Raw genomic sequence first — 25524 nt, 5'->3', positions numbered from 1 at the left:
TGAGTCAGAGTCTGAGCTAAAAAACAGGAAAGCAATTTATAAGACTTTCCCAGTAATCAACATTGATTTAAAAAAAAAAAAAACAAAAAACCTTACTCCTTGTAAACACTTTGTAAGGGTTTTGTGTACAAAAAGAATGCAAAAATCTGAACCACAATATCTTTTTAGTATATACTGAAATATACTATTATATACTGAAATAAAATAATAATAATACTAAAAAATTATGTCATCTTAATACTAAAATAGTCCATTACTGGAATCAAATTCTGGGAAACTGAATTAAGAAAGAACAAATTATCTTCTTATATTTGGATAATAATCACCTCTGATGTTTCTTTCTTCTGAACATAAAGATCAGCAACTTATTTACGTACTTACAAATCTTTTCAGCTGGGACGGACCCTTGAATTCAGCAATTACCATGCTTAACATATTCCAAATGTAGAAATGGGACAAGACCAAGAAAATGCAATTCTTGAAATAAATTTACATAAACTTTTATTACAGTTAAATGAAACTTTGAGATTCTTCCCACCATTATGTCCTTTTCCATTATTCCCTAACTTCAAAAGAACTTGCTAAGTGTCTATCTAACATGAACAAATCATAATAGGGAAGAATACAACACATCTGCTCTTTACAAAGGACATTCAGCTGATGGGGGAGCAAAGGGCTGTGGAAGTCCAGAGGTTGTCTTCAGACTTGCCAGGAGAGACTGTGATAGAGATGAGCAGGGCAGCCACGGGCAGAGAAGAGCCCTATCAAAACCATCATGGCCCAGTGAAGCACCACAGCATAGGAAATAAAGACTGTATTTGTTTGGCTAGAGTAGGATGCACAATGGGATGAAGCAGCAGAGGGATCAGAAAGCATGAGGTGTTTTGACTGTGCTGAGGTTCTGTCTGCCAGACCCTCAACCTCTCAGAAACACAAACACTATGATGATTACTCCAAAGACAGGAAATAGCAGAAAAAGCAAATGGAAGAAATACCTAGTGTGGAGTATAGAAATTAGTTATCTTAAGAAATTTCTCTTTTTTCTTAATAAAGATCTAATTTTCTGTCATTTTTAAAGTTGATTTATATAAGGGAAATCCTTGAAAGTTTCTGTGTATTAAAACAGTGTGGGTAGGAAGCAAACCATATCTATATTCATTTCTTTAGTTGGAAAGCTTGCTGGAAGTTTTAATACCCTTTAGAGGTATTATCAGTGGTAGTCATTAGAATCTCCTGGGAAGCTTTAAACAATAGTTCATATCAAGTTCTACCTCCCACCTCTCTGCAGCCCTGGGATTTTGATTTAATTTTTCTGGGGTGGGAACTAGGCATCTGTATTTAAAAACACTCCTCAGGTAATTTTAATGTGTAACCAGAGTTGAGGATCATTGTGCTCAAAAAGTATTCTGAAAAGAGGCAAATAAATAATTTGTGGTTTAAACAAAGGAATGAACTGAGGCATATTCTATTCATAATTAATTGTGATAGAAAATTCAGAGTGGTGGCTTTATTCCAGAGGCTTTCATTATCAGAGAATAATTGGTAACAGAAAAGGGTCAATCCATTTTTTCATAGAAATAGTGACAAAGATCATATTGGAATATTATCTTAAATGACTTTCATTAAAAATTATATCAAAAGGAACAAAGTTTAAACTAAAATTTAAGCTATCAACTGGAATAAAGACCAAATCAAGTGTTGATTTTTCAGGACATTTTTTTTTGTACAAAACTATACAACAGTGCAGCTTAAAGTAGACCTGTTATTGCAGAAATACTAAAAAATGTCATCAATTTTCCAGATATTTTCTCATCTTTTGATTCTGATATAGTTCTTGTGTGAAACATCTTATGTCCTCATCCATTTTTGTTCTCTAATTTTCAATTGCTCATTGATCCAACTCTGCTGGCTCCTCATTTGTCAATGGGTTTATATGTGAATCAGGCAATTTTTCAACATCAATTTCTTTGCATTAAATAATTCTTATAATAAATTTCCTTTGTTATATGGTTGGTATGTACACTATATTTTCAGCATAGCATTTCTGTTGCATTAAATTGTTATAAGCATCTTATAATCAGCCCCAAACTGATGAACAGAAACATTAACTTGATAGGGTTTTAGAAGACTACTTTTATAACTAGTCATTTCATCAGTGAATATGTTCCTCTTCTGACAACTCCATTGTAACTGATCTGTGGGGACTCAGACGATGAGGGCAGGGACCTGTTACCACCCCACTATTCAAGAATATGAAGGTAATAAGCAACAGAAATTGCCTGCACCATAATTCCACACAGTGAAAGCTATTTTACATGTCTTTTTCATTTAATGAGTTAAAATATCTTAATAAATAAGAAACAATAAACTTTATTTTTAGGTTTCCCATTCCTTTAACTAATATATAAAAAATACTTGGGAATTTTCAAGTTGTATCCCAATTGTTAGAAAATTGGAATGAAAGGCATATGTCCTTTGAAATCTGTAATAATGGATGGGGGAATCCCAATAATTTGAGGAAAACTGAAATACATTCAGTATTTATCAATATTTATATCTTTTTTTTTTTTAGATGGAGTCTCGCTCTGTCGCCCAGGCTGAGGTGCAGTGGCACGATCTCAGCTCACTGCAAGCTCCGCCTCCCAGGTTTACGCATTCTCCTGCTTCAGCCCTGCTGGGACTACAGGTGCCTGCCACCTAGCCCAGCTAATTTTTTGTATTTTTTAGTAGAGACGGGGTTTCACTGTGTTAGCCAGGATGGTCTCGATCTCCTGACCTCGTGATCTGCCTGTCTCAGCCTCCCAAAGTGCTGGGATTACAGGCTTGAGCCACCACGCCCGGCCTATTCATATCATTTTTAAGAAAAACCATTACTGACTTAAGAAGTAACAACAAACTATACCTTGTCTTGCTCATAACATGTTTGGTAATGTTGGATATTCAAAGGCCAAGAAAAAAATGGGAAATAAAAAAGGAAACACTTTTAGCTTATTTTTTTTTTTAAAGAAAATTGTTATCAGAGGAAAAATCTGAATGAATGTTTCCCAAATTCAACTTTGCCTTCTTTTGCAGAACTTCACAGTTCTATGTTAGGTGAAAAAACAATATACTTCTTTTTATAATTTCTAAAAATCAGATATAAACAGAACTGTCTGAATAAGATGTCCATTATACCAAGGTGTCATGTCACATGCATCATTTTAGTTAAAAATGTAAAGAATTTCTAGAAATTGAAAACTTAATTAGAAGAGAGACAAAGTAAGATCAATTTTTTTTTTTTTTTTTCAAATTGAGGGTATCTACTCACAGGTAGAAGTGCCAATGACTTTCAAATCATGTGGAGAAACAGAACCATTGTTATATGACTATGCTTATGATTTTAGCATGCTGTACACATGTGCCCACATGAATACACATACATAAACACTCATACACTATTGTTATCTTTGTAGTCTGGCCTCAAGCACAGAAGCCTGTCAAGAGAAGGAAAAAAAAAAAAAAAAAGAAAAAAAAAATCACTCCCTAAAGCACTCCTACAGCCGGTCAAAAAAAGCAGAGCTGGTAAACAGATGTTCCTTGTGGTAAAGATGTTATAACCGTCACTTTATCCTAGCAAGCTTTAAAAAGTGTTTCTCACATAGACCTTCCAGAAAGCTGTAATATATTATAGATGATAAAGAATTCATAGTCTATCCTTTCAAACAATTTATGGGTAAAATAAAGTCAGGCAAATAACACTGGATTCTTGAAGGTTCTACTGAAGCACATGTTTTTTGTTCCAGTTACATTAAAACATTGAGTTATCTTTAATGATAAAAATTAGCTCACTCACATCTGGAAATCACTCCTAGATAGCTTGCCTCAGCTATGTTTTAATTATTTGGTAATATAATTAATGTGATTGGAAAAATCCCTACACAATCCATTGACAATTGCTTTCATTATATCTATAATTGTATCCATATAATTAGTCTTTCTTAGAACCTCACAGTTCAAATATCTTCAGAGTCAAAATTATTACTTTTATGTGGCTACCAAAAGGTTTGAAAACAGACTTTTTGGCTTAATACTACTATGGACTGGAAATGGCAAAAGACTTACAACTAGATCATTTCAACCCTACTTTCATTTACCCAAATTTCAATAAATCATTAGAAATGAATTCAAGAGTCCTATTATTCAACGACTAGAAAGAAGATATATACTAAGTGTCTACTGATTTAGCTGTCTAGCTTATCCCTAATTTTACAGGTCTAAAACTCTATTAGTCTACAAATCTATTCTTTGCAATAGACAGGATCTAACTGGATTTATTGGTAAAACTGTCTTCTACTTGAATAAAGAGAAAAGAGGAAGTTTTATTTAGACTTTGCAAAAAGCATCAGCTATTTGAGACAAGCTCTACTCCCTGACTGCTAACATTGGAATCCTACTTTTAACCTCATTTAGTGATGTCAATGTACTTAGAAAATATAGAGCCACAAGAGCAAATCACAGGATAAAGGAAATACATTTTTGAGTTTTTAAAAAAAGTCCCTGAGAGAAGGAATTCTAAGGAATAATAAAAATGCTATTAGCTGAACCATGTAGGGTAAGCCATTCTTTTGGGTCTCCTTGAGCATAATTTATTTGAATTGCTAATACTTCCAGGAAGATCTGTGGCTATGGCCTGGCTGCACTGGACCTTTTCAAGTAAGAAAATCATTAGAGGGCATGCTTTACTGGAATGCAGGGCCAGGTCATATTTATCTTTGTATTCCTCCATATCACCTATTATATGTTTTGCACTTACTGGAAAGTTAATATGTCTATTAATCGAACAAAATGTTCTCCTACCAGATAGAATTTCCATAAGTGGCAGCCCTCTCCTCTTTTCCCTCTTTCTTTGTTCCCTGTCACCGTCACTCAGCCCACCATCATTATAAAACTATACCAAAAAACCCTGACAGCTGGGCACGGTGGCTCACAACTGTAATCGCAACACTTTAGGAGTTTAAGTTAGGAGGGTTGCTTGAAGCCAGGTGTTCAAGACCAGCCTGCGTAACAAAGTGAGATCCTATCTCTTAAACAAAAAAAGCCAGGCATGGTGGCACACATCTGTAGTCCTAGGCACTTGGGAGGCTAAGGGGGAAGGATCACTTGAGCCCATGAGTTAAAGGTTGCAGTGAACCGTGACTGTGTTGTCTTTACAATAACAACAACAACAAATCCCCTGACTCCAGGTGTTGAGCAATGTTAGAGTCCAGGAGGGATAAAATATGGCCACATTATACCATAAATGGAGGATGGGAATAATGCTGTACAGAGATCATGGGAGTTGGGGTTTCAGCCAGGGGATCTATCACTAATGCACTGTGAAACTGGGGGAGGCAACTCCTCTCCAAACCACAGCCAACAAAGAACTGGGATAGAATATTCACTTTAGTTCTTCCATTTCTTTAATTAATCTGTAATAAACAGGTGCCCAATCCATAGCCCTAGGATTGCTCTAGCCTCTTTAGGACTTTTCATATACTCCAGGAAGTAGGTATGGGGAACGGAAAAACAAAAACAAATCTATTATTCTTACTATTTTGACTCCATGTTTAAAAGTAAGAAATAGGTTCTTTGAAAGAGCTAAGTAGGCATTATAATTAAGAAACATGAGGGCATTCCAATAAACCAAAACCAAAAAATTTGATACAACATTTTTTAAAAGATAAGTTGTCATAGCCCTTTTGTTGACAATACTAGCGAATCCTGGCATCTGCCCGTAGCCAGGATGTGATTCCTGTCATACAAAATTTCAGTGGTGGTCAGTACACATCCTGAAGAGGCTGCATTCTCTACCTTTCTGGGACACATGTCCTTAATTTTTCAAGACCAGAACACATTTGGTAGAATGTGTATCTTTTACTATTTGCTCAGCTTACAGCATTTTAGCTCAAATATTTCTGGACCCTATAGCTAAGCTAAGAATTTTGTGTTCTATTTTCAGGATGAAATGCATATTTCCTATTAAAGGCAACTACTTCGGTTCAAATTATTGAGGATAATGGTACTTAAATATGTGTAACTGGTTAAATTTGGGGAACTGAAAAAATAAGTATAAATCAAGAAAGATTTGAAAATATATAATACAAATTTTAAACCCTGAATGGATAAAATGTTACTTACTTGAAATTCAAAACTCTCAGTTGTTAGCTCTGAAACACAAAGCAGCATTCAAAGGAATATTGTGCTTGTCTCTCTTTACCTTCCAGTGAAACTACCAAACAATAGACTCTTGCTTATTGCTATATTTTGAGTGACTGATTGTATAAGAAATGTTAGTATTTCTTACTGTTTTCCCACTTCACGCATCATCTGAGCTTTCTCTCCTCATTTCCTTGTAGCTCAAAGCCCTCTCTCTGAAAGCATTGTTTGCTTGACATGAAAAATAGACCAGCAAAACTAATTATATAAAATGAGGGAAAAACCTAAATCTCAATTATGGATTAATTAATTATAAAACCATTAAGTAGAATGATCATACTTTAAGCCGTCCTTCTTCAATAAAAATTATCTCAACTATTTATTTTCAGCTATGTTTGTGATCTTTAACATCCTCAATCTATCTTTTTACAGCAAGTGTCTCTAAATAATTGACTCATTTAGTCAACAATTACTCATGGATTCATATTATGTGGCAGGCATTGATCTGTGCTCTGGGGTAACAGCACTAAAGAAAAAATGTCCTGCTCTCATGAAGCTTACATTTTAGTGGAGGAGGAGAACAATAAACAATTAAATATGAATTTCAGGTGGAGATGGGGGATAGGAGGACAAATTGAGTAAAGTGGGTGAGGGAGACAGTCACGGGGTTGTAACATTTTTGAATATAGTAAACATGGAAGGCATCGTGCCCTTGGGCAGAAGTATCTGAAAAAAAGAAAAAGAAAAAATAAATTAAACTTGGCCTTAGACCTCAGCCACATTCTCCACTTCAACTTGACCATCAACAGAGCTAATGTTTTGATGTCTAACTGGTTTCTCATCTTGTTAAGGCAAGAACTGGTTCTCAGCCAGAGGTGACTGTGCCCCTAAGAGACACTGGGCACTGTCTGAGACATTTTTGACGATGACAACTGAGTAAGAAGTTGCTACTCACATCTAATGCGTAGAAGCCAGAGATACTGAAAAGTATTCTACAGTGCAGAGATCAACAAATGACCCAATCCAAAGGGTCAGTAGGACCGAGGTTGAGAAACCTTGCCGTAACAATTGAGCTTTATAACCGGCTTTTCTAAAACCCTCAGAGAAAACATATATGACAGAGTATCATCCTTTGAGCATCTATGCATAGCACTGATGATTTATTTACAAAACATTCTCGGTGATCCACGAAAGCAAGATATAATTATTACGTTTCATTATTTCAGTTTTAAGAAAAACTGCTTACATGTAAAAGGCATACTGATGTTGTTTCAAATAACTGAACAATCTCCAGTTAAAATTATTAAATTTTTCAAAATGAGATCCAACTCAAATGATGTGTTGTTATTTGAATAAAAGATTTCAGGCAGTAATGACTATTAGGAAAGATGGGAGGTGAGGGGGAAACATGAGAAAACGACTTAATGGGCAACAGTTCAGCTCCACGAGCAAATATTTAGCTATCTACAACTAAGAAGTAAACAGAAAAGAGGTAGTTGATTTAGTTTGAGAACTAAATTACAAAGTAGGTTTCAGCATTCAGATGTTCAGTTTGTACTGTGCCATTGGAAAATCTGGTTGGTACAAGGACTTCTATGACTTTAACTCATGAACATATTTGCCAAAACTATTGTAAGGTGCCATCTACCCCGGTACTTCTTCCAAAACAAGTGTAATCACATATTTAAGAGGAAAGGAAGAAAAAGACATTCTATTTTGTTTCTTATGAAAGGTAAATATGAAGATAGCATTTCATATATCAATGGCAGATATCTTTTACAAACCATGTATAAGATAAAAATAACATATCCTAAACATTCTGCCACTGGAAAAAGAGCAATGCCTTCTTATCACACTGTCACCTTGAAAATGAGTGACAAAAAAGGAAGCCAAGGTTAAGGTTATGGAATGCATCATACATACTGGTGAGTGAGGCAGAGAGCTGGTGGGGGAGACACAGGGCTGTGTTTAGGACACGGGCTTTGGAGCCAGACTCAGGCCTTTCTGCACCAGTTACCTGAAGAAAAAACCACAGGCAAGTTCCTTGCCCTCCCTATACGCCTATTTCTTCATCTGTAAATTGGGGATAATGGTCATTAAAAGTTCCCTAGAATTTCCTTGAGGGCTAAATGAGACAATGTCTGAAAGCACCCTCACTTCATCATAGGACTCAACCATGGCTGACAGCTATTAAGTGGCATGTGGATGGAAATGGTCTTCTGTGTTTTCTTTAGTTTACAAATCCATATCCAGTGATCTGAACCATGGTGAAGAGATGCCAGATCTCTGCTTGCAGGAGGCACCAGGAAGCCTGCAGTGGTAATTCCTGTAGACATTCCCTGAGAATCTGTGCCCTGGGAGCAGTGACTCCATAGGATAAACGTAGTTGCTGGTTCCACGCTTCCATTCCCCAAACTGCTCAGCTCAGTCCTCCAGTTTCTATGCTTTGACCTAAGTAGTCGAGTGACAACAGTGGATAGGCCATCGAGGAGAAGAGTAGAAGAGGAAGAAGGGAGAAACCACAAAATTGCAATTTTGGGTGTAATAATGTGGATGCCTAGCAACCAATAGTCTGATCAGTGGGAGAACGGGCAGCCAATGGGCAAACAGCTAAAATCGAAAACATTCTCGTGTGTCATCATTCACAGAAGTGTTAGTTCCACTCTCCTAGAGAGGGTCTAAAATAAAAAACATTCTTATGCATCGTCATTCACAGAAGTGTTAGTTCCACCCTCTTAGAAAGGGACGTGGCCTGAAGGAAGCAAGCGTATTTTATATAAATTTGTTGCAGAAACTGCCTTTATTTTATATTCCTTTAACTTTATTCAGATTCCATGACATAATCAAGAAGTGGATTTGTGAAAGACAAAGGATTTTGGAAGCATCTAAATTCGGGATGGAGTATTGTTTTTTAAGTACTAGCTGCTCCCACCACACCCCAAGAATCTCCTCCTATCCAACATTTCCAGGGTACTGGGGCTGGATTTTACATGGTTGGAGCCTGCCCAAAACAACGGCGTTTCCTACAGATCCCTGAGAGATGAAGGCTCTACTGCTCTTTTGAGGAGGCACTGAAGGGGCCAGTGAAAGGCAGCATGGAAAATTGTATTGTTTTCCAACTAAAAGGGCAAAATAAACTGGAGGTTCTCTGCACTTGTCTGAATTTAGGCAAAGTTCATTTAATGCCTGGGATTGGGTTAATTTTCAAAGGATTAAACCTGAATCTTCAAATGAGTTTGCCTTTTTAATATGCTAAAACAGATGATAGGCTTACCAAACTGGGATATATATTGTTCCCTTTGGTGAATGTAACACAAAACTATAAAACATGAATAATGTTGATTTTTATATTTCAGAGTGTGCACTTCCGATTTTTATGTATTTGTTAGAAAATACCAATGACTAAAATAGCTGATTCATTTAACTGACCACAGGGCTTTACCCTGACATCTGAAAACAACTTAAGTTTCAAAATCTTTGCTGAGGTCAGGGAACTGAGACTGTTCAACCTGTAAGCTCTGTATACTTCTCTTTCAACACTTTAAAAATGTGCCCTGTCAATTTTAAGAAAGACAAGGTGCTGATTATCCTCGCTGGTTAGCCAAGACATAAAGTAGAAATTTCTGGCACTAGAGATTCTAACTTTAAATTAGAAAGTAGGCTCTTGGGGTTGTAAAGAAGAGGAGGGGGGTGGTGGGCCAGAAATGCATTAAAAAACGTTTTCCTTCCCTCTTAGTCCATGATCACTTGATTCAATTTATGAATGCCTAACCCCTGTTTAAGCTTAAATGTTAAGGTACTAATGCTAATTTATGAAAGCTCTCATGAAAGCAGCCAGAAAATCAGCTTAATAAACAGGTATTACTCACCATCAGCAAGTGCCTAATAAATTTGTCTAGATACAGGTGATGAAGTAGTAAAATTTACTCTAAAATTTCCAAGGAATTGACATAGGATCATGTGCTTTTGAATAATTGAATATAAATGTTCACATATTTTAACAAAAGGAGTCATTGAAATGATTACTTATGCACATAGGACAAAGTAATGAGAAATAGGATAGTACGCACAATTGTCAATGCTGATTACTCCAGTTTGATGTTCTAAGTTATTTTCATGGCTACTGTAAATATTTTGAAGAATATTCGCTTGCTTCAAGATATTGACACTTCTCAATGGTCTTTTACCTAGATATTCTTACTATTGTTGATGAAACAGGAACTGAAGTTTTCCTGGTGAAGGAACAGAGAAGTTTGTATTGGAAGAAATTGGACTATTTTTTCACTTTCTTCTACTTATTCCCATTCCCATCTACCACTTAATAATTCTTACCAGGCAAATTAGCATAAATGAAGGAGAAAACATGATGACTCTCTGTGTTTGCATATACAATGAGGGGACAGTACTACATAGTACTATTTACATTTGGCTCCTCAGTATTTAAAATAATTCAATTGTATCTTGACCCTCCTCATCCATCACATGTACAAGAAGCACAGCAGAATTCCCATGTTCTCCAATGAACAACGAAAAGGAAACTCAACACATGGAAAAACTACCTCAGGTGCAACGGGGGGGGGAAAAAATCTCCCTACGGTTTCCAATTCTAAGTAGGTTTTGTATAGTGTCTTATTCTAAACAGCTTGTAACGGCAATTTATGAGTGCCTGATGACTATAACATATTGTGCTCTTAAAAAGGAAAAGGTAATACGAGTTTGGCTTCTTGCTGAAATTCCATTTTTTATAGATTATAATGTCTTCAAGATGAGTTGAGTCTGAAATTAATATAATTAACCCCTGCTCAGTTACACTCCTCTATTTTCCATTCTCATTCATCTTTTCTCTATGCCCCTGAAGACAGACTTGGAAGGGAAGGAAACTAGTATTCAGTCGTTTAACATTCCCTGTTACTTCCCAGACTTCTGTTCTAGGAGCCAATATTAGTCAAACATCAAAACAACTTGAGAAATCACAAGAGACCCTTCATAGCTGACCAGCTTGCATTCCATAAATAGCACTTACATTTTCTGTTAAAAATGTTATAAAAGCATATCAAGGATCTCAGACAGACAAATGATCAGATAAAAACTGACCACAAAGGTTTGAATCAAGACAGGAAATCTCATACCGAGATAGGTAAATGGGAATGAGGAAAGGTAGTGTCCAATGTTAGACCAATCAATAATAAAAGACAATATGCCAAATGAAATAGAATTCCAACTGCCTCTGCCCCTTTGGCTAAAAGGTACACACACATGGCTTAAACTAAAAAACTGGAGGGTTACTGTAGTTTTTGACACTTGTAGAAGAACACGGAAATGTATCCAAAGTTGGTTTTGATTCTATTTTGAAGATTCTGTTAAGATAATTAGTTGCCTACTCAAAATTGATTGGAAGACAACCCAAGACTTTGGGTTCTCTTTGACTTAGATAGGAATGTGAACACTGGAGGTCTACAGGCTACACGCACCCCACGTAAGGGATTGATCTGGCCCAGTGAGTGTCCTAAAAATCAGAAAATTTCACCAAAACATCCACATTTTTATCTTATCATGAAAGTCAGAAGCTGTGGAGAAACTGGCATTACATTCCCAAATGATCACAAACTCAACTTTCTCCAGGCCTACACCATTCAAGTTGTCAATACTCACTACTCCCCACTGTATAATACTCAAGTGCCCCTCCTGGTATGCAAGGACCTTCCTGCCTCCGTACACATAACTTTGGAATCCCTGGCATAGAAGCAGGTGTGCATGTGAATCTTGCTATAAACTCTTATGTTTAGACCACAAAGAATTTTAGGAAATGAACATTCTTTTAAAGATTTGGCTAACACGGTGAAACCCCGTCTCTACTAAAAAAATACAAAAAACTAGCCGGGCGAGGTGGCGGGCACCTGTAGTCCCAGCTACTCGGGAGGCTGAGGCAGGAGAATGGCGTGAACCCGGGAGGCGGAGCTTGCAGTGAGCTGAGATCCGGCCACTGCACTCTAGCCTGGACGACAGAGCGAGACTCCGTCTCAAAAAAAAAAAAAAAAAAAAAAAAAAAAAAAAAAAAAAAGATTTGGGCAACCAGACATGACTGACACAAAACTTCTCTCAAAACAATGAAACTTGAAAGTTTAATAATCACTGTATATTGTATGTGAATTCTCTAGATATTATAATCATATTTAATTTTTGATTTCGTATAGTCAATAAAAGACAACTTCAAGCCATCCTTAATTCAGATCTCATTCACAACCTTTATAAATTGTCAATATCAGCATAACTTTATATATGTGTGCATACGAAATGGTGTAATTGTAGTTCTGTGACCATTTTAATACCTAGGGAAAAAAAGGTAATAAATTATTAGTTGGTTTTTACTGTAGCACTAGCAGTGATAATCCAATTTATGGACCTTTAGATTAACACCGACAAGTCGTGAGCATGAATTTTTAAGCTGACTGACTTGTGGTTGTTAATGAACACACATGCATGTGTAAGTGTTCATGATGTATTAAAATCTTTTATCAGGCTGGGCACGGTGGCTCACGCCTATAATCCCAGCACTTTGGGAGGCCAAGGTGGGCGGATCACAAGGTCAGGAGATCGAGACCATCCTAGCTAACATGGTGAAACTCCATCTCTACTAAAAAAAAAAAAAATAATACAAAAAAATTAGCTGGGTGTGGTGGTGGGTGCCTGTAGTCCCAGCTACTCAGGAGGCTGAGGCAGGAGAATGACGTGAACCCGGGAGGCGGAGCTTGCAGTGAGCCGAGAGTGCACTACTGCACTCCAGCCTGGGTGACAGAGCGACACTCTGTCTACATCCTTCTATCTGCATTTCAAAAGGCAAACATATCATCTGTTTCTAGTACTAAAATGCTAAATAATTTATAATTCAGAGTCATACAATATATAGGGGACACTGCATTAATCATGCAGAAGTATCCATTCTATTTAACTGTTGGTGAAATCTTCCATTAAATTAAGATTTGAGCTGAAACCAAAGACATGAATAAAGTAATAGTTGCTTAAGAAAAGACTTAAAATACTTCAGATTGGGATTGTCATTTACTTCAATGTATCAAAAAACGTATGTGACTCAAAATATTACAATGACTCTCCTTATTCCTTTTTATACTATGGAAGATGAAATATTATATAAATATCTGACAAATATCTCAAAGTCCTCTCAAATTTTCTGACACAAGCAGTACCCTATTATAATAAACTAGGCAACAAGAGAACCTTTTCTACTTCAGTTGTGCTGTCTAAAATAAACCAGAGGAGGCTGGGCGTGGGGACTCATGGTGGTAATCTTAGCATTTTGGAAGGCAGAGGCGGGTGCATCACCTGAGGTGAGGAGTTTGAGACCAGCCTGGCCAACATGGCGAAGCCCCATCTCTACTAAAAATGCAAAAATTAGCAGGGCATGGTGGTGGCATGCCTGTAGTCCCAGCTACTTGGGAGGCTGAGGCAGGAAATCACTTGAACCCAGGAGGTAGAGGTTGCAGTGAGCCAAGATCGCACCATTGCACTCCAGCCTGGGCGACAGGGTGAGACTCCACCTCAAAAACAAACAAACAAAGAAAACTCAAACAGACGAAACAGATTGTCTCAGAGCAATGGAGTTGCATTTGTCATGTGATTCAACTGTGGTGAATCAGGCAACTATTTCTGTCAGTAAAAGAGACACATCATTCAGGCATTCTAAACAAGAAGCCCTTAGGAAGTTATTCTAATTTAAAGGAAGTTTAAAATCACTTCAAAATTTGTTTAAGCCACATTCTTAAAAGTGTATATGCTTACATTTTTCCTAATGGCCACTCAAATAACTTCTTTCTACTGGTTCCACAATCTCCTTATCATAAATAAAACGATTATTATGTAGGATCATTGAAAGGTTGATATTGTTCTGCACCCACAATTTATGTGCAGTATACCTACAATTATCCATATTTTCCCTTTTCCTGTGTTAATCCCATTGGAGGGGGAATTAAGCATGGGATTTGGAATCAGTAGACCCAAGTTCACCTCTGACTCCTGCCACATTTTGCATCATTTCTTTTACCTGTTAATTCATCTACTAAATGGGGGCAGAAGTACAGGGCAGAAGCCTTCCTGGAATGGTCCTGTTTTCATAAGATGCTAGGCCACTGTCATCAGCACTACATTCCTGCTAAAGTGCAGATAAAAATACTTGCCTCGGCCAATGCAGTGGCTCACACCTGTAATCCCAGCACTTTGGGAGGCTAAGATGGGCAGACTGCTTGAGCCCAGGAGTTCGAGACCAGCCTGGGCAACATGGTGAAACCCAGTCTCTACAAAAAATACAAAAAAATCAGCTGGGTGTTGTGGCATGCACCTGGGGTCCCAGTTGCTTGGGAGGCTGAGGTGGAAGGATCACTGGAGTCTAGAAGTTTGAGGCTGTAGAGAGCCATAACTGCACCATGGCACTCCAGTCTGGGTGACAGAGCAAGACCCTGTCTCAGAAACAACAACAACAACAACAATGAAAGGAAAACACCTTGCCTTTTTGCCAGCCAAGGCTGTGACAAGGGCCAAAGGAGATAAACACTTAGCTTAAAGGAAAAATTTCTGAGGTCTGGGAGGACAAAAAGTTATCTACTGAAATAGAAAACCTCTATGGTCCAAGGACTAGAACAATGAAGGAGAGGATCAAGAAGAGCTTTAATACGGGCAGATGTAGGTTAGAGTCATGACTACACCAGTAACTAGCTGTATGATCTTGGACATGTCTCCTAGCCCTCTGATTCTATTTATCAGCAGAATTGGACAATAGTACCTTCCATACAAGAGAGTTGCAAACATTAAATGACAGCAATATTTTATGGTACTAATGCAGTACATAAAAATAAAAGTGGCTCATTCTGTGTATCTATTACACACACACACACACACACTCTCTCTCTCTCTCTCTCTCAATAACCAGTATTGGCTAAATATATTACTTCTATGCAAAATAGGCTTATTTAAATAATTTCTTTTGGTCTTATTTTGTCTGTAGAAGAAGGCCTCCCTCTGTGATAACACTATATAAGTCTTAATAATAAAATGCAAATATTATTCTTTGATTATTTCCTTTTCTGTCTTAAAATTTCAAAGTATTTCAGTCAGCTACTAGACAGGGCATTGTCATGAGCTGCCAGATTCTTTTTCAGGACTTAAGGCCATATTCGCCCAGGTCCTGGGAAAGATGTTGCCTGATAGCCCTCGGCTTTCAGCTTTCTATAGGAATTGCCCTGGGCTAGAAAAAGCCACCTTCCTGGGGCAGCCTGTATTCATTCAACAACTGGATGGCATGGAGTTATGCAGGCCAGGTGCCCTTGCTCCAACTCAGTACAATGATGAAGAGCCCTCCTAGCATCGGAGCTTTCCATGGGTTGGCTGGGGCTTTAAGTGAGACTATGTCAGAGCCCAACTTCTCCTTCTGCCCTTTCTGACTCCTTCCCTTCCTTCCACAGATGTTGAATCCAACAGCTGTCCCTAATAAACTTCCTGCACAGATTCTGTTTCCTAGAGAACCTGATGTACAACAGTTAAAGTGCAGAGAAACCCTCTGCCAAACTTTGGTGTGCTTTAACAGTTATGGCAGTCAGACTCCCTTTATCCGTCATAACTGGAACACCTTTTACTTTTCATAAGAGCTAGTATATCTGCTTGCTCTACAACTACAAATATATACTTTTGATGAAGAAAGCTGAGAAAAGAAAAAAAGCAGTTTAATTTAGCCTAATGATTATTTTGACTTATTTGTGAATCAAATGGTTAACAGAATTGAACTGTTATTTTGACACTGTCAAGACAAACCCTTAGATACATCACACACATAAAAAGCCTGTCTTTTGAGTCCTTGGCAATTGTTCACCTCAAACTTCTCTATAAAACTGTTTTTCCTCCTAGCAACAATTTCCACTAAAGATAAATGCTAAATTGTTAGATTTTATTTTTCTTTAAAATAAGATTATATGATATTTTAGTCATCAAGAAAAAGGAAAGAGGGAAAAAATCCTCAAAAATGTGTATTTAAGTTGCCTATAAGCCTTCCTCCCACCCTTTCAACTGTGTTGGTTATTGAAAGTAAAGGTGATTTGTCACTTGCATTTTAGAATATCTCCCAGCCAAATCTACAGATTTAGTAATATCTCTGGCAATGCAATAACATTTCCTGAAGACTGTAGTCACCAAATCCACACCTATAAGGTCAATATAACTTTTGCCCAAGAGGCCTAGATTGAAGGAATAATACACAAATTACTGGACACTTATCCAAAATCAGTGGTTTATTTATATGTATAATGGTGACAATGAAATATTTACATTCTATTTAGTTTAGGTCTACCTCAAAATTGCAAAAAATTAGCACATTTTCTAATAAGACATTTTTCAATTGCAGAATGGTCTTTAAAAAAGAAAAAAATTCTCCTAATATAAATCCACAGTTCCCAGCCTAGGCTTTGCTGTTAAAATGCTTTCTCTAATCCACTCTGTTTTCCCTCCCTCAATGTTACCACCTGACGTCCACTGACAAGAACCTGTGTTAGCTGCACGGCATATCACTTCTCTGCTGTAACTCTCCTGAGTATAAATTAGTCAACAGTTGACCTTAAACATAGGTCAGCTGGACTGCCAGCTCATTTTTTCATGTAAAGAAAAGTTAAACTCTGTGAAATCATTCTGACCTCACAGGGTTATTGTTTACATTAATTAACATAAATAAAGCATTTAGAACAGTGCCCGCACCTGGTATATGCTTTGTAAGTGTTAGTTTTTACTAGTTTGCCATTCCATTTTCATTTCTTCGAGTTCATCTTCTTATAACCTCTTTGAAGAATTGAAGCCTGCTGTCTGCCGTATCATCCTCTGTTGTTGTTTGACTTATCCTTTTGATTCACTTCTCTCTTCTTCACAAAACTCACTCTTCCATGCTGATCTCTTCTTTCTTGTAGCCTCCATCTCCCCCATCTTTATCACAGTATACATTCCATTTCCCCACAATTTCTGGCTTCTTATTGTTGTCTACCTGCAAACAATTCAGCCCACTGTGGCCTTACCATGTTAACACGTAAAAGGTAATCTACCAGCATGGGAAGTCTATCGCAATTATTAATAATCTTTAAGGCACACAAACATCCCCAGCTCAGGACCACTGCTGTTATGCAGCCTGGTGCTGGTTCTTTAATAGGTCATATAGTAAGCTCTGTCTTGACTTAATTTGGAAGAGAGATACCATGATTGCTTAAGTGCTCAAGGGAAATGGTAGAACAATCAGAATATAAGATGTAGTTTCAAATTAGATGCAAACTTGAATTTGAAAGAGACCACTGCTTTTCTGTAAAGGAGATAAGGTATTCGCCAACAAAGTGCCTTCATTCTTATTTCATCGAATGGCATTAGCAACAATATCAGCTCTGGTTTAAAGAGTTTCTAAGATTCTTCAGAGCTGTGTGAGGTACAAAGGACTAGATCTTGCTTTTGCAATAGCTACTGTGCATTGGCTATGCAAGGCAGGTAGTAGTAAAACCTAGCGGGAGTCAATAAACTGAGGAGATAGGACTTGGAAAATACCTAACCAACAAATAGGTTCTGTAATAATGTGACATTTTTATAGTCACATTTTTTAACCATAACAGCACTTGAATGGTACGCATTATAGTATTTCAATTTAGTCATTTATCTAAAAGTGAGTTTTATCTTTGCTCATAAATAAGGAGCGACATTCCAGCAATTTGAAAAGTTCAGCTTCACCTTTTGCTGAGAAGCTCATTTTACAATTACAGAAACACATGCCCTTTTGTGCCATGTTGCTTAATCTTTGATTTATGGCTTCTATCTTTGTGCTAACCTCTTTCTGTAAACTACACAAAGTTTGTACAAGGTCAGCTATTTCATTCTTATTTCTAATTTTAAAGGGTTATTTTCTCTATAGTGGCCATGTCTCTCAACCAAATAGCTTTGGAAGAAAGTATTTACACTTTCAGTTCACCAAATACTATTTAGCATCTTAGTGTGTTCTCAGAGTCTGAAATAAGTAATGCATTTTCCTAAAAGTCTGGCCAGCTCTTTCAGAAAGCCTTTCTTTTCTGCCCGCTGCTTCTCCCATTTCTTGCTCTAATGTGCCTCACAGCAAAGCCCTTAAGCACAATTACTGCCTGCTCTCCCTCCTTTCCCCATTTCACTTTTACCAAGCTCCTTCAGCCAGCAGGCTAGGGAAAGGGAAATTAAAATGGCATCAGAATGGTTTTCCTTCCAGTGCCACTGTCTGCCTTTCAGTGGTGATATTTGAATGTTTGCAGAGTCACTCTCAACTTCTTCCACAGCTTAGCTACAGCTCTAGGTCTTGTCATATAATTCAGTGAACACTGGAGATGTCTTTTATGGCAGTACTCTTAATTCAAGGGAAATTATGTTTTGCTCTAGGTCCATGAAAATAAGTATAATCTTATGCCCTCCTTCACCTGTATCCAAACATTACAGATTTGGCAGGTATGCTTCAAGGTATATGCTCTGGGGCTTTTGCCAGTGACTTGTTTCATTACAGATGGATTTTCTTCTCTTTTCCCCTCATTTCTATTATTTAGTGAGGTGAGGAGAAATGTACCTTTACTCCACCATGTGTAAATAGAAGTCTTTATAAAAATTTTTGTAAAATATAAAAAGATGCTGATGGTTGACTGTTAAGTGGGAAAATGCAAGATACAAAATAATATATCCAGGATAACACACCATTATGATATCAAATACATAAAGAAACAAAACACACCAAAATGTTAAATCATTGTCCACAGTTGGAGAATGATTTAACATTTTTCTTTTGATGCATGTTTGCATCTTCCAAGTTTTTTATGTGTTTTCAGTCAACAACTATCACATTCTAATCAGTCAACACTGTTTACAAAAACACATTCATGTGGCAGCACTCCCTATTTAGGATTGTCTACTAAGCGCAGGCTTGTATCTGTACACTTACTCATTCAACAAATACTTACTGAATTTCTGCTATGGGCCAGACACTGTGCTAGGTTTGATGAATATATCACTAAGCAAAAAGAAAGTCTTGCATGTATGGTCTAATATTCTGGTGGGGCAGACAGACAATAGGCAAACAAATAAATATGACACGTTAAGTTAGGGTAAGTGCTATGATGAAAAAATAATGCAAAGTGAAGTTACAGAGAATGATATGGGATTAAGTGGCGACATTAAATGTGTTGAGTCTGACTTGCCTCTTCCACCATGTGAGGACACAGAAGAAGGCAGCAGCTATGAACCAGAAAGTGGGCCCTCACCTGACGAGAGATCTGCTGGTGCCTTGATCTTGGACTTCCCAGCCTCTAACAACTGTGAGAAATAATTTTCTGTTATTTACAAGCTACCCAGATTATGGTATTTTGTTATAGTGGCCTGAAAAAACTAGGATGGTCATTAAATCAGTGAATATATACTTTTTATCTCTAAGTTATTCTCCATAAGAACACAATATTTGTACCTTGAAAATATGTAGAGACTAATTATATCTTCTGAACTTCTGGGAAACAGTGTATTTTTAAGGAGTCTTTCTGTTAAGATGTTTGACTAAGTAACTAAAATAGTGAATAGTAAAAGGGATTGCTTAATGAACATTTAAAAACCAATGAACTTGAGATTTCACATCACACAGGAATTAACTAGGGACCATATTTTTAATAAATTGTGTGCATTAAATCAGGGGTCCCCAATCCCTGGGCCATGGACTGATACTGGTCCGAGTCCTGTTAGGAACCAGGTCACACAGCAGAAGGTCAGCAGCAGTGAGCAAGCAAGGCTTCCTCTGTGTTTACACCTGTTCCCTACTTCTGGCATTACTGCCCAAGTACCACCTCCCATCAGATCAGCAGTGGCATTAGATTCTCATAGGAGCATGAACCCTATTGCGAACTGCACATGCAAGGGATCTAGGTTGTGTGCTACTTTTGAGAATCAATGCCTGATGATCTGTCACTGTCTCCTATCAATGCCCCTACAACCACCACCGATGGGACCATCTAGTTGCAGGAAAACAAGCTCAGGGCTTCCACTGACTCTACATTATGATGAGTTGTACAATTATTTCATTATATATTACAATGTAATAATAATAGAAATAAAGTGTACAATAAATGTAATGTGCTTGAATCATCCTGAAACTATCCCCTCCCCCAGCTATGGAAAAATTGTCTTCCATGAGACCAGTCCCTCGTGCCAAAAAGGTTAGGGACTGCTGAATTAAATGATGGCTTACTACTAACATTTGTTCATCTCAGTAAATTTTTTCATGAATTGTATGGGAAAACAAAAGGCACTTAGACTGTACCCTAACAACACAAAGGTCCTTTAAGTAAATTTTAGTATGCAAAACTGTGTTTTTTCATATAAAACTAGGCAAATTTTCTGTTATAACACACCCACAAGACATGAAAGCCAGGTGAAAATATAAGTTGAAGTACAAATGCCATAATTGCTCACTTTCTCACTATTGCTAAGAAATGAAGTTGTACATGGAGGAAAGCCCATACATCTTTGAGTGCTTGCTATATCCCACACTATTATAGTGGCACACACTTTTCTTTTTTTATTTAATCCTTAAAACAAAGAACGCATCTCCATTTTGAGGGTTAAGCAAATTGCCCCCATCTTATAGCTAGCAAATGACAGAGCTAGATTCAAATCAGGTGCTCTAATCCCAGGGTCCACACTTTTAACCATTTGCCTCCATTGACAACTCCTAAGCTTATGATGACTCCACCTGAAGTTCCATTTTGATGACAGTAATTCTAAAATACATATTTCCATATATACTTGAAAACTGCTTTTGAATCTAACTTAATAATTTGTATGTACCTTTATAATTTTAAATATCTATTTTTAAAAGCCACATTATTTTACTCTCTCATTATATCTGCTTTTGGATACATAAGCTGTTTCTGCTCCTCTAATCTTAATAAGCTTTTTGCACAAAAGTTATTCAGATTTCTAAGTTAAAGTAAGTTCCTCAGTGAGTTCTAACAAACATATGCTGGGCTGTCTTTTCATTTATCTATCTATCCATTCAACACCTTTACAAATTACTATAGTAAATTTTCTTTTCTTGATTTCTATTTCCCCTACCCTACTGGAAATGGGAATGGAAAGGAGACAATAAAGTTGAGAACAATTTAACAACTAAATAAGGCAGGACTTGTTGAGTGTTTTGATATTGGGAGATACTGGGAGGTTCAAGAAAGGGAGTATTATGAATAATTAACCTCTTTTAAATTCTCATTTGTTTTCCTGAAATCATCCTGATTGAACTCCCTGTAATAAATCTTGTACCCAATCTTTTTTTTTTTTTAATTTTGCCACATTACCTTTCTAAAGCATAGATTGATTTCTTCTCCTTAAAAGGAAATAATGCTTGTAAATAAATTAGCACCTTGTCTGGTGTATAATAAGTGCTTAGTAAACACTATTATTTTTGCTATAATTCTGTGCCAGACATGAAGCTAAGCATAGAAAATGTGGCAGACATGAATGAAACATGGTTCCTGGCATTGAGGAGCCTGCAGTCTAGTCAAGACAGAGAAGAGTAAATAATTTATCACCATACAATTGTGGAAACACTTTACCCCAACTTGAGTAGGGGCAGAGGTTAAGAGAAATGAATTGACAGGGTAAGAAGCATGGCAACAGGAACAGAAACAGGAAAATAACCAGAAGACTAACAAACTTTGGAAATTTTAGGAATCTTCAAGTTATTCAATAAGGCTAGAAAAGGGTAAAGGACTGGCCATGGGTCCCATGAAGCTGGACAAATGGGCAAGGCTCAAATCACAAGAGCTTAAATGTCATGCTAAATGTTTTGGGATTTTATACTAAAGCAAGTGAGGATTTACTAAAAATTTACTAGCAAAATCACTGATGTGATCAATTTGAGAAAGATCAATGTGTTAACGGTGCAAGAACTGATCAGAAAGGTGTAGAATTCAGTTAAGAGGTTGCTGCAATAATTAAAAGAGAAAATAATGACAATCCGAAAAAAAGATACTACTAGAAATGGGGATGGAAAGGAGACAATAATATTTAGAACAAGGTAACAAATAAGTAAGCCAAGAATTGTTGAGTGTTTCGATATTGGAAAATATTGAGAGGGCTCAAAAGAAGGGAGTATTTATGGATAATTTCTTGAAATCTGGGGCCATTTACCAAACTAGGAAATTTGGACAGAGCAAAGATTTTGAAGGAAAGGTAATGAATTTACTTTGGGGGTGCACACTTTTGCAAGAGCTGATAGACATCAAAATGCTGAGGGCCAGAAGACAAAGAGGATCTCTAGCCCAGGACTAGAAATACAAATTTGGAAGTCACCAACACAGGTGATAGTATAAACCTTGAGAATGGGTGACATAATCTATGGAGGATTATCTATTAATCACATTCACTGAAAAAGATATATAAACTTTCTCTTACTGCAGTGGGAAACAGATTAAGCCTTGGCTCGAACTATCCTTTTAACATTATCTTCTGATACTCTGTACCATACATCTTACTGTGAAGTCACATCAAAATACTTATATTTAGTTTCCCAAGTTCTGTCTAATCCCAACATTGTCCCCTAAATTTTCTGCCTAGTGAATACCCACTTGGCCTTTAACTCTAAATCAAATGGGAGTTTTCCTGTGATGCCTTTGATAATCTAACCATCTTCCTCCCCATTCCACATAGAGATCATAGTTCCCTCTCTCCTTCTGACTATAGCCCTTGGCACATGCCTCTACTACGGAATACAAATGTTTCTTCTCCACCAGATAGAAATTTCCTAGAAGAAAAAGACTGCATACACACAAAGAAATGTACCTATATAAGTCCGTTTTCACACTGCTATAAGAACTACCTGAGACTGGGTACTTTATAAAGGAAAGAGGTTTAATTTACTCACAGTTCCACATGACTTGGAAGGCCTCAGGAAACTTACAATCATGGTGGAAGGCAAAGGGGAAGAAGTGCCTGCTTTACAAGGTGGCAGGAGAGAGAAAGAGCTCAGGGGCAACTGCCACTTTTAAACCACCAGATCTCGTGTGGACTCCCTCACTATTATGAGAACATGGGGGATACTGCCCCTATAATCCAATCACCTCCTACCAGGTCCCTCCCTTGACATGTAGGGATTACAATTCAAGACGAGATATGGGTGGAGACACAGAGCCAAACCATATCAGTACAAGAGCATATTTATAGAATGACCGCCTGAAATAATGTGTCCTCCATCTGCAAACATCATCAATTACTCTAAAGAATCTATGCCTACTTCTGTTTGGCAAGCAGCCAAGGAAGGTTCTTGGGTATAATGTGATATTTCCAGTATGATCCATTAGGAACTTTATTACCACATTACTGGTACTCATGTCAACACAACTGACATGGTGAAAACAGTGAAATCATTTAGAATAGCAATGACTATGAATACACTAGTTCCTCTCAATAAAAATTGGACTTTATTTCACTTGAGGCAAAAAATAAAAAGAGATGAAATCTAAACAGAAGTAGAGGTCTGGAATGAACAAAAGGAGGTTTCACTTGGATCAACTGGGAGGTCATTATGGTACTTTGATGTAGTATCTCCTCCAGAAAGGATAATTCAAAGACAATACATACATATATACATACATACATACATATATACATAGTTGAGAACGTTTATATGTGTTAACTGTCCAGTCTATGAAAGAATTTTCTTTATAAAGACAGAAGGCAGGACTTCCACCTGGAGTTGGCCTTAAATAAGATGTTTATAAAAGTGAGAGAGAGACCCAAATGTTTAAATGAAAATAATTCCTTCTAGAAGCATGAGCTCTTCTGGCAACAAGATATTTGTTTTTGTCTACTCAGCTCCTTACACAGAAGGGACAATCTATAAATCCTTATTTGGGCTGACATCAAAAGACCTTGCAAATTGCTATTCCTCCCTTGACTCTACTTAATTGTAAAAAAATAAATAAATAAATTAAAAAAAAAAAAAAAAAGGAGACATAAGGAGACATTTCTGAAGTTCCCTTTCTTTCTATTCTGTAATAGAATACTTGGACAATTTTTCCAAGGCCATGAAAGATACACTCATGAGGTTTGAAATTTCAATAACTATGACAAATTTATTATCAAATGGAAAGAAGTTGTAGTAGTATGTTTTATTTTTCAGGACGACCACTACTTCTTTAGGGAATTTGTTACTTTTCATTCTTGAAAAACAGGTTAATGAGTATACCATAAGTTATAGATAAGACGACTCTAAGTATCACAGAGTGACCTACTTTATGTGGCTTATGAATGAGAGCTCTAAGACAGAAGTCAGACAAATATATAGGAGTAGAAAAACCTACTACACAAGCATTAGAATGCTGGTCTCCTATTCAGTGTTGCTTATAAACAGTTCTACTCTTAAGAGCCTACAAGAAATTCATTCCTAAGGATCATTTGTCTTAAAACTACCAGAAGGCTACTCGGGAGGCTGAGGCAGGAGAATGGCGTGAACCCGGGAGGCGGAGCTTGCAGTGAGCCGAGATCGCGCCACTGCACTCCAGCCTGGGCGACTAAGCGAGACTCTGTCTCAAAAAAAAAAAAAAAAAAAAAAAAAACTACCAGAAGGATATAAATGTGAAAATGCTTAGCCCCAGCCCTTATAGTAATTAAGTTGAAGATGCTGAGTCATCAATATTTCACCCCAATTATTATTTAGTGGTCACAAATAGAGTTTATTAGTTTAAGCATACCCAATTATCCCAATTAGGTTATGTTTTAATTTACTTAACTTTGAAGTTGCAACTTTCTCTTCCAGACATGTTGTAACGGTGTATGCTGTGCAAAGAAACAAGGTAGGAAACCCTCACTTCACTTTTTAGTTCTGCCACTGAAGCACTGTGTGACCTTAGCCCTTGATCTCTGTTTTATTTTCCCCCGTATTTAACATTTGAAAGGTAATATATTCCTTCTCACTTAAAAAAATTAAAGAATGCAAAAATATTGCAAACAATACTTTGTGAAAAAAAAGCTAATGATGACAATAATCCTTTGTTGAATGCATAATAAGAGCTAATAGTTATACCAAATTCCTGATAAATCATGCCATTCTTAAAGTGTCCTCTGAGACTGGTAATCACTGTGTCAGTCAGCTTCTCCAAAGAAAATAGATGGCATACTCAAATGCAATTTGAGAGTTGTTTAGTAAAAAGGGCATTTGCAAAGCTGTGGCCAAGGTTTAGAGAAACTACAAACAATGACGTAGTACCCTGAGCTAGTAAGGCTAAAAGGGAGCAGTTATCAGCTTGAAGTTGCTTGGGGAGGGCACAGTTA

General features: G+C 37.0%; 1 protein-coding gene across 15 annotated transcripts in view; it reads right to left on the bottom strand.

The window, feature by feature from the left end:
* Positions 1-25524, bottom strand: part of SNCAIP (synuclein alpha interacting protein) — a 152629-nt gene that overhangs the window by 112966 nt on the left and 14139 nt on the right. For 2 of the 15 annotated variants that reach the window (XM_021939623.2, XM_021939624.2), the window contains exon 2: positions 10245-10406. The exons of 11 other annotated variants lie outside the window; for them this stretch is intronic. The gene's annotated coding sequence lies outside the window, so the exon portion shown is untranslated. Of the gene's footprint in view, positions 1-10244; positions 10407-16926; positions 20292-25524 lie in introns of those variants that run through there. 2 more of the 15 variants (XM_009208954.4, XM_031666428.1) reach the window with 2 other exon arrangements.

The sequence above is a fragment of the Papio anubis genome, chromosome 5 (assembly GCF_008728515.1).
Source record: "Papio anubis isolate 15944 chromosome 5, Panubis1.0, whole genome shotgun sequence".
Classification (NCBI taxonomy): domain Eukaryota; kingdom Metazoa; phylum Chordata; class Mammalia; order Primates; family Cercopithecidae; genus Papio; species Papio anubis.
This window is presented reverse-complemented; position numbering and strand designations above follow the sequence as displayed.